The sequence below is a fragment of the Dipodomys merriami genome, unplaced genomic scaffold, assembly GCF_024711535.1.
Source record: "Dipodomys merriami isolate MVZ:Mamm:240054 unplaced genomic scaffold, mDipMer1.0.p SCAF_979, whole genome shotgun sequence".
NCBI classification, from domain to species: Eukaryota; Metazoa; Chordata; class Mammalia; order Rodentia; family Heteromyidae; genus Dipodomys; species Dipodomys merriami.
The window spans coordinates 95,726-109,400 of record NW_027206600.1 but is presented as its reverse complement, the minus strand read 5'-3'; positions in this window follow the sequence as shown (position 1 = coordinate 109,400).

Here is a 13,675-nt window from a genome sequence, read left to right as displayed (position 1 = left end):
TGTTCTTTTTTCAATTGTGACAATCTGAAATCTTCACGGTGTCATTCCAATGGTTTGCATTCGAAGTAAACTACCCAGCCTTGGAGTTCGAATGCTAGGACTGCCACCCACAAATGGAGGGAGATTCTGACAAACTCATTCCTATTCGTATGACTGCTAATGGAATGCTATAAAAGTAATAATTAAATTTGCAGTTGATTCATGATTCTATTTCATAATGCCACACAAATATTATTGGATTTATATCTTCTATTTTAGCACCATGGTTTGATTCCCCTAATGGAAAGATTTTAACTAATTTTTAATGAATGCTTTTATAAGTATTCAATCATGATATTTATAAAATGGTGGAATAATGTAATAACTAATAATTGGTAATAATATATATATATCATTTAATATCCTCACATTCCCTCTCTCTCTCTCTCTTTATATATATATATATATATATATATATATATACATATATATATATATATACACACACATACATATATACATATCTATCAATGTATATATTGGGCACTACGGTGCCTTGATCAAAGGTCCTCAGAATTTTCTGGCAGCTCAGTTTCCTGGAGGCTGTTGTGTTAAGACTGTGACCCAATTTATGGATTGGGCATTGTAGGCAGTGAGTTGAAATCCCAGCATGGCCAAAAATTTATTTGTGGAGTAAGAAGCCAATTTTGACACATTTGTTTCCTTCTCTGTGAAAGTCCTAGGTCTCAGTACGATGTATAATCTATATGCAAATATAATCTAGGTGATATGATGTAATAAATGAAGTGTTATATGTGTAATAATACTACATAAATAATGGTAATAAACATCATACACAGTAAACCGATGTATGTAAATAGATCTCATATACGAATATTATTTTTTCCAGTGCTGATGCTTGAATTCAGGCCCTAGGGAACTGGTCTGAATTTCTTGTCTACAAGGACGGTGAGCTTCCACTTCACCCCCAATGTCACAGATTTAACTAGGTCCCAAGTTCAAATCCCATGCCTGCTAGAAAAATAGTGCAAATTCCAAGCCAGGGCCTTATTATTATTATGATTATTTTTTTTGACCAAGCACAAGACTTGAACTTAGGTCTTTGCACCTCTGCCACAACCAAACCTGGGATTCTAGGACCCAAGTTCAAATATCGGGGCTGGCAAAAAAAAAGAAGGAGAAGTATAAAACTGAGAAGTTCAAGAAGGTGATATTAATTTTTTTGCTTTGTATTGTGACCATCCTGAGTCTAAATGACAAGGCCCAGAAAGTGCACATGACCTTGCATTGCTGATGTTTGGTGGGCTATTAGGGAAGCCATAGCCAAAACCAGCAACTTTGCCCTGGAGTTTTAATCCCGGGACTGCCACTAATGAATGGTGGGAGGTTCTGAGAAACCCATTCTGATGATATATCCATACAAATGGAATGTTATAAAAGTAACAATTAAATTAGTAGTGTATTTTTTATATTATAAAATTTTACACAATTATACTACATTGAATAATTTTCAATTAATACTTTATTATGTATTCAATCATGATGATTAAAAAAGGAAGGAATAATTTAGTTGCCAATAATTAGTAGTAATATGGTATATGCAAATTCATAATACAGACATCTCTCTTAGTTTATACATATACACCTATCTATCTACCAATCTACACATTTATCTGTTTATATACTTGTCACTCCTGGAGCTCAGTGGTAGAGTGCTCCTCTAGTACATACAAAGCCCTGGGTTCAATTCCTTGCTACCACATGCACAGAAAAGTCTGGAAGTTGTGTTGTCGCTCAAGCAGTAAGCACTAGCTTTGAGCATAAAAGATTAGGGACTGTGTTTAGACCCTTACTTAAGACCCAAGACTGGCACCAAAAATAAAAAAAATAAAAGAAGGTTGTGATTGCAATGATATAAGGATAGGACTGCAAATATCACATAGCAAGCTGGGAGTCTGGTGCTGACAGCTGCTATCTAATCTGACTTAACCAGAGGTAAACTGCTGCAACCCAGCTCCACGGAACCAGATGCTGCTGGCTCACTCACCCCTATCATCCAAGATAGTCCAGGGCTGAGGTCTGACACTGGTGGGTTTAAATCCCAGCCCTGGCAGGAAGTCTGCGAAACTCTGAGCTGTGGCTCAAAGTGTTAGAGCTCTAGCCTTGAGCTAAACGTCTTAGGACAGTAGCCCCAAACTTTGAGTGCAATGCCCATGGCTAACTCCCCCTTAAAACAACCCCACCCCTTTAAGCCATTAGATGTGAACTTTGTGCAGTTTGTGAAGTGTTTCTGAAAAATTGGTGATACTGATGAAAACACCCTAATTATAATGACAGCTTGTGGGATATAGCTATGTGATGAGTCCTTCATGAGGTGTTGTGTGCTGAGTCTTTCACCTTAACCTGGTATCTGCTCATTCTTCAGAGAGGTATCACTTCTCCTGAAAGCCTTCCCTGAAACACACACACACACATACACACACGCACACACACACACACACACACACACACACACACACAACACAGAGTGCATCACACGTTCATCCACCTGCTGGTCCTTGTAAAGTTCCACAAGTAAGATGATTGTGCACATGAGAAAGTTGAGGCTCAGATATGTCCCCATGTCAGGGCCAAAATTATGTATGTACTGAACTCTAATGAGTTGCCTCCTGCAGACAATTGTTTTGGTTTATTTTTCTTGGTCGTAAATGTTGAACTCAGGACACTGACCTTTCCCTGTTGAGTTCATGGCTAGTGCCTTATCACATGGAGTCAAGGACCCTAGGCATATATACTGAGGTCTGTCATCATGCCTACTCAGGAAGCTGAGATCTGATAATCTGGGTTCAAACTATCCCGGACACAAAAGGTCCCATGAGACTATTACCTCCTACTCACCATTTAGCAATTTGAAATGGAAGCCAGGTGCCACAGAATCACGTCTGTCATCCTAGCTGCTCACAAGGCAGAGAGCTAAGGATCAGGGTCCAAACCAGCCTGGAGAGGAAATTCCTTGAAATGGTTATTTCCAGTGAGTCACCAGAAAGCCTGAGCGGGTGCTGTAGCTCAAGTGGTAGAGTGCTAGAGTTGAGCTGAAGTGCTCAGAGACAGCACCAGGCCAGACTTCAAGTCCTCCAAATTACAAGCAAAGAAAGCAAGAAACCTGAAGTGGATTGCTGAAAATGTGTCTTAGGGGTGGAGTGCTTTGCATATACGAAACCCTGGGTTTGAATCCTCAGTAACACATCCCTAGAAAAAAAGCCTGAAGTGTCTCTGTGGTTCAAGTGGGAAAGTGTTATCTTCGTACAGGAGAAACTCAGGTATAGTGCTCAGCTCCTGAGTTCAATCTCTAGAACTGGTGTATGCGCGCACACACACACACACACACACACACACACACACACACACAGACACACACACACACACACACACTCACACACGAAGATACCAGAAGTAAAGCTGTGACACCAAATGGTAAAGCAAAGTGCTTCTGCTCTGAGCTTACGATCAGCACCCTGGCCCTGTGTTCAACCGCAAAACCTAGCCACCCAAGGCCCAACTAGGAGAGGTCAAAGGTTTCAAAACCTGATGAGCTTCACCAGCACTAGATGACCAGAAACATTGTGATATTACATATGTACTTAGATTTAGCAAGCTTCTGGAAACCGAGGGATGCATTGTTGCCGATAATGAATCATTTCATTAGGTTCGGCTCCCTAACTTTTCTGCCAGAAGGACTCTTGAATTAATTGTAGCAACTTGTTTCAACACTGGGACATAGTTTAACAAAGACAGGATAAGTGCAGGGAACTTGGCCTGCCACTGGGAGGTGGCACAAATGAAGGCTTCCTGTCAAAACAGAGCACTGGGACAGACAGAGCTTGGGTTACAAAGAGGCCTTTTTCTCCTTGACTTCAGAGCCCACCCACATTCATCCTCACCAATTGCCCCCAGATGAATTGTCTGTTTCACAGCTGTACAGGAGTGAGGCTTTTTGGGTGCCTGTTCCAACAAAGGAGGAGAAGAAGCAGAAGCAGAAGCAGAAGCAGAAGCAGAAGCAGAAGCAGAAGCAGAAGCAGAAGAAGAAGAAGAAGAAGAAGAAGAAGAAGAAAGAAGAAGAAGAAGAAGAAGAAGAAGAAGAAGAAGAAGAAGAAGAAGAAGAGGAGGAGAGGAGGAGAGGAGGAGGAGGAGGAGGAAGGAGGGAGGAGGAGGAGAGGAGGAGAGAGGAGGAGGGAGGAGGAGGAGGAGGAGGAGGATGAGGAGGAGGAGGAGGAGGATGAGGAGGAGAAGAAGAAGAAGAAGAGAAGAAGAAGAAGAAGAAGAAGAAGAAGAAGAAGAAGAAGAAGAAGAAGAAGAAGAAGAAGAAGAAGAAGAAGAAGAAGAGGAGAAGAAGAAGAAGAAGAAGAAGAAGAAGAAGAAGAAAGAAGAAGAAGAAGAAGGAAGAAGAAGAAGAAGAAGAAGAAGAAGAAGAAGAAGAAGAAGAAGAAGAAGAAGAGGAGGAGGAGGAGGAGGAGGAGGAGGAGGAGGAGGAGGAGGAGGAGGAGGAGGAGGAGGAGGAGGAGGAGGAGGAGGAGGAGAAGAAGGAGAAGAAGAAGAAGAAGAAGAAGAAGAAGAAGAAGAAGAAGAAGAAGAAGAAGAAGAAGAAGAAGAAGAAGAAGAAGAAGAAGAAGAAGAAGAAGAAGAAGAAGAAGAAGAAGAAGAAAGAAGTTCTTTGATTTTTTTGGGAGGGGTGGGAAAAATTCTGTTTCTCCCTTGTGTCCTTAACCAGCCTCTTGTTGGAGTCTCTGGTCTGCTTTTGGTCCTGTGGCTTGGTTGGTTTCTTAAGTCAGTTTGTTCAAACAGGTAGAAAAATGTTCTGCTTTACCCAGGATTTTTGCCTTTTTTGAAAAAAAATTGTTTTCCATCCTCCTCCCAGGCTAGTTCATTGGGAGGCAGATATGCTTTGAGTATCACAAAAGAGGGAGATGCAGTGATGAGGCTAGGTTCTGGGTAGAGTTGAGGCCTTTAAACAGACAGTAGCTTTTCCTGGTGGCTAGTTTGTGAAAAACTCACAGACCCCAGCCTGGAGCCACTCTCAGGGGTTCTGTTACTGAACTTCAATTGATTGTCGAGGCTGCTAGAGGGAGGAGAAGCCTCTGGCTCTGATTACCCAGTGAAGAAAGCCACTCCTAGCACTGGTGCTCGAGCTGGGTGACTTTTCCCTGGAGCTGAGTCTGGCAGGTCACACCGCCGTTAAGTTCTTGTGATCTCTTAAATGACTCGTTTTATTCCAAGGCTTGAGTTGGAGCTAGCAGCTCCGCCAAGCTTTGTCGGTATGCAAGATGGAGATCTCCGGTACTGGGGGGGGAGGAGTGGCCTTCCCTCCTCTGCTTCCTGAGAAGGATTGAGGACGTCAGGCTTCTACTCACGCTGAGTCTTGCTTCCTGGGTCGTCTCTGGTCTGCGAACTGGAGGATGACGATGTCTGCTCCTTGTCGGTTCTTGCTGGTGTTGAGTAGAATCAGCTTGTCCGCTGTGTCTGGCTCCTTCATACTGGACTCTCTGTGCCTCAGGTATGGCCGCGGCCGCCGCTGCCACTGCAGCTGTTGCAGTGGCGGCTGCTGGCAAGAGCTCAGATGTGTCTCCTTGCCTGGATTTTCCCTCTCTGGCCTGACTCTCTGTCCTGTGATGGCACACTTGGTGTTATTCTCTGGCTTGGGACTGTTCACTGGAACTCTAAAACTGCTTTCTCTGTGAGAGCTTGTTTAGATTCCAGCTTCTCCTCCGCCATCTTCCTGGAACTTCTCCATGCAATTTTTATTGTGTTAATGGTTAATAAAATATTAATAAAACTTAATACATATCCTAGAATTATTTCATCTAATTTTATTTAAAATTATACACTAATTAAACCCTTCATTATTTATTGTAGTGACAATTATTACACCTATGACATCCTATTACATAGCATATAGATTTGCACCTGAATTATACATCTTACCTGTCACCGACTACTTTCAAAGAGAAAGAAAACTGTCATGCTCAGCTTCTCACTCCAAGATTACATTTTTGGCAGTGCTGGGATCTAAACTCAAGGCCTAGAATTTCATGAATGGGTGATTTTCAGTGCAGCAGCCACTAGCCAATTCAACTCCTAGACAGTTCCCAGGCAGTGAGATCAAGCCCCATATGTTGAGGAGCTGGTAATTTGTGTGCTCATTTTTGTTGAATAGCATGAACATTTGAATTTCTTTTCTAATCTCTTCCATGACCCACTCGTGATTCAGAAGTGTGTTTTTTAACCTCCATGTGTTACAGGAATTTTTGATTTGGTGTTGAGTTCTAATTTTATTCCCTTGTGGTCTGAGAGAATACAAGGAATAACTTCAATGTTTCTGAATTTGGACAAGTTTGCTTTGTGGCCTAAAATGTGGTCTATTTTGTAAAATGTTCCATTTGCTGCTGAGAAAAACGTGTATTCTGATGCTGCTAGGTGAAATATTTGGTAGATATCTATTAATTCTATTTGATCTATGCAGGTGTTTAGATCTGCGGTTTCTCCCTTGAGTTTTTGCCAAGTTAAACTATCTAGTGCGGAAAGTGGTGTGTTAAAGTCCCCAACAATTAATGTCTTTGGATCTATATGGGATTTTAGGGAAAGTAGTGTTTCTTGGATAAATTTGGGTGCTCCATTTTTTTCCGAATAGATATTTAGAATTGTAATATCTTCCTGAAGGAGAGATCCCTTTATTAGTATATAGCGACCTTCTTTATCTCTTCTCACGAATTTCAATTTGAAATCTATTTTATCTGATATTAGGATTGCAACTCCCACCTGTTTATGGGAGCCGTTTGCTTGGTAGATTTTGTTCCAGCCTTTAACACTGAAAATGTCTTTGTTTTTTGGGCAAAATGTGACTCCTGAAGGCAGCAGATAGAAGGATCTTGCTTTTTAATCCAACTAGACAGTCTATGTCAGTTAATTGGAGAGTTAATTCCGTTAATGATGAGAGATAGAACTGAGAATTATTTGAGAGTTCCTGCTATTTTATCCACCTTCTTGGGGGCTGTGGCAACTGGGTTTTTTCTATGGTTCTTGGATTCTCAGTTTGGCTGCGGTTTCTTTGCCTTTTTGTGGTCTTGTTGGTTTTCTATGTGTAAGATAACTTTAAGAATCATTTGTAGGGCTGGTTTGATGGAGACAAATTGTTTCAATTTTTTCTTTGCTATGGAAAATTTTTATTTGACCTTTGGTTATGAAGGAGAGTTTAGCTGGGTACAATAAACATGGTTGATAGTTGTTTGTCTTTACGGTATGGCGTACATCATTCCAGGCTCTTCTTGCTTTAATTGTCTCTGCTGAATAATCTGAGGTGATTCTAATTGTTTTCCCTTTCTAAGTGATTTATCTATTCTCCTTGACAGCTTTAAGGATATTTTCCTTGGTATCAATTGATCCTGTGAAGATTATAATGTGATGCTGGGTTGTTCTGTTCTGGTCTGGTGTAATTGGAGTTATAAAAGCTTCTTCTATCTGAATAGGCCTATTTTTTTTACATGTTTCGGAAATTCTTTGCTAGGATCCTGTTAAATTTCCCAGACCATTAACTTCTGTCTCTAGGTGCTCCTCTACACCAATTATCCTCTGATTATGCCTTCTTATGGTGTCTTCCAAGTGTTGAGTAGATCTATCCCCTTTCTTGGATTTGTCTTAGATGGTTGTACGTTCTTTCTCTATAATATCTAGGCTGTCTTCAATCTCCGAAAATCAATTTTCTGCATAGTCTAACCTACTATCAAGACTTTCTACTTTGCTTTTAATTTCTTTTCCTTCTAGTTGGTTGGCTTTGATTGCTTCAAATTCTTTGTTGGATCTTTGTTTTAGATCTTGTATGAGCTGCTTTACTTCCTTAATTTGGTGTTCAGTGTTTATTCTCAAATCACTTAGTTGATTGGTTATGGTTTCCTTGGACTCTCATTCCTTCTGTTGGGTTCCACTCAGCATTCCCTTTGTGGTCTCCCTGACTTCCTTCAGTCTTTGTTAATGGATTCCATGAATGCCTTTAGCGATCTTTGTGTATTCTTATCCTGCGCTCTCAATTCCTGTATTACTCTTTGATTAGCTTCCTCCCCTTCACGCATTTCCTGTATTTCTCTTTGAGTGTTCTTAGCCCTGCCTATTTGGGATGAAAGTAACACCAGTTTTGTGCTAGAACACTATCTTAAAGCAAGCATCAACTAAAATCTGTAGTTTCAAAATCAAAGCCTGCAGATACGATCTAATTCAACAGATATATCTATTCAACATCCAACACCTATGTATTAATGGGTTACGAACCGCAAAGAATAGTTTGGCAAACCAGACATTATTAGGTTTAGGGAGAGATGTGGTTAAAAATAGGAATAGAGGGATGTGGACAGACAGAGGGAAGGTTAATTTAACGAAGTCCTAATTTCTAAGCGGGAAATAGGTTGGATAGAATGATAATAGAGAGAGAAAAAAAGAAGAAAGAGGAAAAAGAGACAAGAAAAAATAGAAAAACAAAATTTAAAAGTTAAAACGTGAAACACTTAAATACTTAAAAATTATGCAAACTAAAAACACAATATTCAGAGAATATGGATAGGATAAGAGAAGGGTAGGGATAGAAAGGAGATGTGAAAAACTTAAAAATAAACATGCTTAAAATATTATATAAGTGTAAAGAGATAGTACTGCTATTAAGGAATTTAAGTCTAAGAGGTTTGGAATTGAGTAATAAATTTTTGGATTAAATGTGTACACAATGGGGGATAATGTCTAATAATCGACTATGGGTATATCTGAGGAAGAGCAGAACATCAATTAAATAACACAAAGAAGAATGAAAGAGAAGAAAAAGGTGAAAAGAATGAGAAGGAAAGAAAAAAACGAATCAAAAGATCAATAAAGCTAAACATAAAAAAATTTTTAAAAGAAAAAGAAAAAAAGCACATACATATACCCCTAAAATAAAAATTATGAGGAAGAAAAAAGTTAATAGAAAACACATTTTTTAAAGTTCAAAATGAAAAAAATTAAAAACAGTTTTAGAAAAAATTTCTTTATAAATGGTACAAAAAAAGAGTTCTTTGAGTTTTTTGGAAATGGGAAGATCCTGTATCTCCCTTGTGTCCTTAACCAGTCTCTAGTTGGAGTCTCTCGTCTGTTTGTGGTGTTTGATATTCCTGTGGCTTGATTGGTTTCTTACGTCAGTTTGTTTGAGCAAGCAGAAAAATGCTCTGCTTTACCCAGGATTTTATGATCCTCCTCCCAGGCTAGTTCAATGGGAGGGAGATCTGCTTTGAGTATCACAGAAGAAGGAGTGGCTGTTTTCTCTAGTTTGGAGATGCTGTGATGAGGCTAGGTTCTGGATAGAGTTGAGGCCTTTCAGCAAACGTTTGCTTTTCCCCGGGGGGTCTAGCTTCTGAGACACTCACAGAGCCCTACCTGGAGCCATTTTCAGGGTTTATGTTTAATGAATTTCAATTGATTGTCAAGACTGCTGTAGAGAGGGGAAGCCTCTGTTTCTGTTTATCCAGTGAAGAAAGACACTCCTGGGGCTGGCGACCCAGGCTAGGTGACTTTTACCTGGGTTGAGCAGAGCCTAGCAGGTCAGGTTAGGTTCCTGTGACCTGCTTAATGACTCTTTTGTTTTCTTCCAAGGCCTGAGTTGGAGCTAGCTGCTCAACCAGGCCTTTGCCATTATCAAAGATGGAGATTTCCCATAGTGGGCAGAAGGGTGGTCTTCCCTCCTCTGATCCCTGAGAGGATATCAGGCTTCTACTCAAGCCGGAGTCTTCGTTCCTGGGTCATCTCTGGTCTGTGAACTGCAGGATGACGATATGTGCTCCTTGTCAGTTCTTGCTGGTGTTGAGTAGAACCCGCTCACTGGCCGCGTCTGGCGTCTTTGTCCTGGACTCTCTGTGTTGCAGGTATAGTGTCTATGGCTGCCACCAAAGGTGCTGCCATTGCAACTGCCACTGCTGCCACTGCCACTGCCGCCACCACCACAGTCACAGCTGTTAGCAAGTGCTCAGATCCATCTCATTGCCTGGATTTTCCCTCTCTAGCCTAATACTCTTTACTGTGATGGAACACTTTGTGTGATTCTCTGGCTTAGGATTGTTAATTGAAGCACTGAAACTGCTTTCTATGGGAGAGCTTGTTTAACCCCCAGCTTCTCTTCCACCATCTTCCCGGAACTCAGTCCTATATTAGTATGTGTATAATAATACTAAATAGGGGCTGGGAAGGTGGCTCACTGGTAGAGCACTTGCCTTGCATGCATGAGGTCCTGGGTTCAATTCCTCAGCACCGCATAAGTAGGGAAAAAAGCCAGAAGTGGCGCTGTGGCTCAAGTGGTAGAGTGCTAGCTTTGAGCTGAAGATCTGAGGGACAGCTCCCAGGCCCAGAGTTCAGATCCACGACTGGACTCCCCCCCCCAAAAAAATGCTAAATACAATAGACAATAAGTAAATGAATCAAGTAAAAAATAAAATAAATACAAAATCAATAATAAAAATCATAGTGTTATAAACATACATAAGAAAATATATATCATATATTACACATATATAGAAATATTTTTCCATTGCAGGCCCTTCATTCAGACCCTGGTAACTCTAAACTGAATTTCTTTTCCTCAAGGACAGTGAACTTTGCTTTCACCCACGGTGCAAAAGAGTAACCTGGATGGTGAGATCAAATCCGAGCACTGAAAGAAATACTGGCCCCATTTCCAAGACAGTGACTTAATTCTTTTTTTTTTTTTAAATTTCATTTTATTTGTGAACATACTGTAAAGAGGGGTACAATTACATGGGCAAGATAATGAGTACATTTCTTATCAAGCATTGCAGCCTCCACCTTTGTTTACCCTTCACATCCCTTTCCAGCCTCCCCCCGCCCACCCCCCCCACCGCACCAAAGTTGTAAAGTTCGTTTTTGACATGACGACTTGTACTTCACATAGTTTCATAGTGTCCACTTGTATCCTTAAACGACTTGTTTTTCACCATCTCCTCCACAAATTATACTGACATCAAATATAGTGAAAGCAGGGGTTGTACTGTGGGGGAGGGACATACAAAGCTACAAAGAAATAATCTTATTAATGAGTTAGAAACAAATGCAGGAATGGAAAAAAAAAACATTTAAATACTTATCTAAGGGTTCATTTTCCTAACATCACATTATCTAATCTTTCTTGTTGGACTCTTACATACACTAGATATTGCAAATAAGGGAAACCATGGGACCTTTGTTTCTTTGGGCTTGGCTTACTTCACTAAATATAATTTTTTCCAAGCCTTTCCATTTCCTAACAAATGGGATAATGTCATTCTTTCTGATGGAGGCATAGAATTCCATTGTGTATATATACCACATTTTCTTGATCCATTCATCTATTGAAAGGCATCTGGGTTGGTTCCATATCTTAGCTATGGTAAATAATGATGCAATAAACATAGTTGTGCTAGTAGCTTTAGTGTGGTCTTGTCACATTTTCAATGTTAAAGGCTGGAGCAAAATCTTCCAAGCAAACGGCTCCCATAAACAGGCGGGAGTTGCAATCCTAATATCAAATAAAATAATCTTCAAACTAAAATTCGTGAGAAGAGATAAAGAAGGTTGCTACATTCTAATTAAGGGATCTCTCCTTCAGGAGGATATTACAATTCTAAATATCTATTCGCGAAACAATGGAGCACCCAAATTTATCCAAGAAACACTACTTTTCCTCAAATCCCACATACATGCAAAGACATTAATTGTTGGGGATTTTGACTTAATTATTTTTAAGTAAGCAGCTATGTTTAATCAGTTACATACTGAATATTAAAATAAAATCAGTGTGGAATTTTGTACATCTATTCAGACCTCTTTCCCTTACCCCCAAACTTCTTCTCTGAGCACGACTTTTTTCATTTTTTTATTGTAAAAATATTGTACAGAGAAGTTACAGTAAAATGAGCAAGGTAATGATTTTATTTCCTGTTGTGGATTGTAGCCTCCTCCTTTGTGTTCCACCTACCATCCCCCCCTCCCATCTCCACATCTACTCCCCCTGCTGAGCTCAGTGACTTAATTTTTATTTTTGGCTTTGCACCGGGTTTGAATTCAAGAAGTGGAAACTCTGCCACTTTCGTGCACACTGCTATAGAATTAATGAGACCTGAGTTCAAATCCCAGCCTAGGAAACAAAACTGGCAGAAATTCCAAACCAGGGAGCTTTCTTACTTTTTTAAATTAGTTAAATCATTAATTTTTAATTTGTTCTTTATTTTGCCAACAGGGGGCTTGAACTCAGGTCGTGGCAACCCTGCCTCAGCTTCAATCGCCGTAGGCTAGAGTGTAGCCTCTGGACCCATAGCTGATCCTCGTATCAGGCCCACAGGGTTTGCAGGAAGAAAAAAAATGTAGCATAGAAAAAAAGTGGTGAGCTGCATAGGGCTCAGGATTTCACATTTTTTTCTTTGCACAGTGACTATCTTGGGCCTGAATGACATGTTTGCATATTGGACCTGACCTGCCATTGCTAAAGGCTGGTGGGGTATCAGGGAAGACATAGGCAAACCTGTCAACATAGGTCCCGGGTTCAAATCCCAGTCCTGACACCTACCAATGGCAGGAGATCACAAGAGACTCATTCCTATGCATAGGAATACCAATTGAAAGAGTAGTTCATGTTTCGGTCTAGTCTAAAATTGAATGCAATAATCCTAGAAAGCTGATTGATCCTAATTAATAGTTTATTAAGCCCAAAAAGAATAATATTCTTTCAATGGTGGTATAATACATGCCTAAGAGTTGGTAGGAATGTACTAGGTGTCATTCAATCATAGATGGAGGGCGCTGGTGCTCTTTACCTGCCATGCCTACTCCAGTGGAGTCTGCTTAGCATGGGAAATGAGCTTTCAGACCTGAAAATGGGGCTTCAGAGACCTACCTCTGAGTATTGGGACTTCACTGAAGTCTACCTCTGAGAATGGGGCTTTACAGAAACCTATTTCTGAGTATTGGGACTTCACCGAAGTCTACCTAGGAGAATAGGGCTTCAAAGAGGCCTACTCCTGGAAAGGCTGGCAAACCCCTGGGAAAGATGTGTTCTTGCTTTTCTTTTCTCCACTGTGTAAGAGTGCCTATAAATCTTTTACTGTTTCTGCTGTTCATTGTACTTACTCATTGTCAACGTTCCCCTATTCAAAGCTCTTTCTTAAGAGTGCTGACGACTCAAATATCTCATGAGTGTCTTAAAAATATGACTAACTCACCAGAGTTAAGTGCTACCCTGAAACCCCTCTTATGGAGTTTAGTAGACAAGTCATAATTAAATATAAAAGTATTGGGGGTTTCACGATGTCATCTCAGCAGAAGGAATTGTTTGTAAGAGATTTACAATAAGCTGTAGGTGCGGCTAGAACAGGAAGAATGTATAGCAATTGCTGAGATAACTACTTAGGAGAAAGATCTTCCTGTTACTCTCTTTCATTTACTAAGAGACTTGCTAGATCTAGGCCTCCATAACCTTATTGTTAAAGAAGAAACAGGAAAAATCTTATGGGACAATTAAGGCCTTTATAGAAATAAGGTAATGGTTAGATGGTGACAAACATCGAAACCCATTATATTTCTTAGAGATAAGCCGGAAACAAGTGCCTTTCAGGCGACCAGC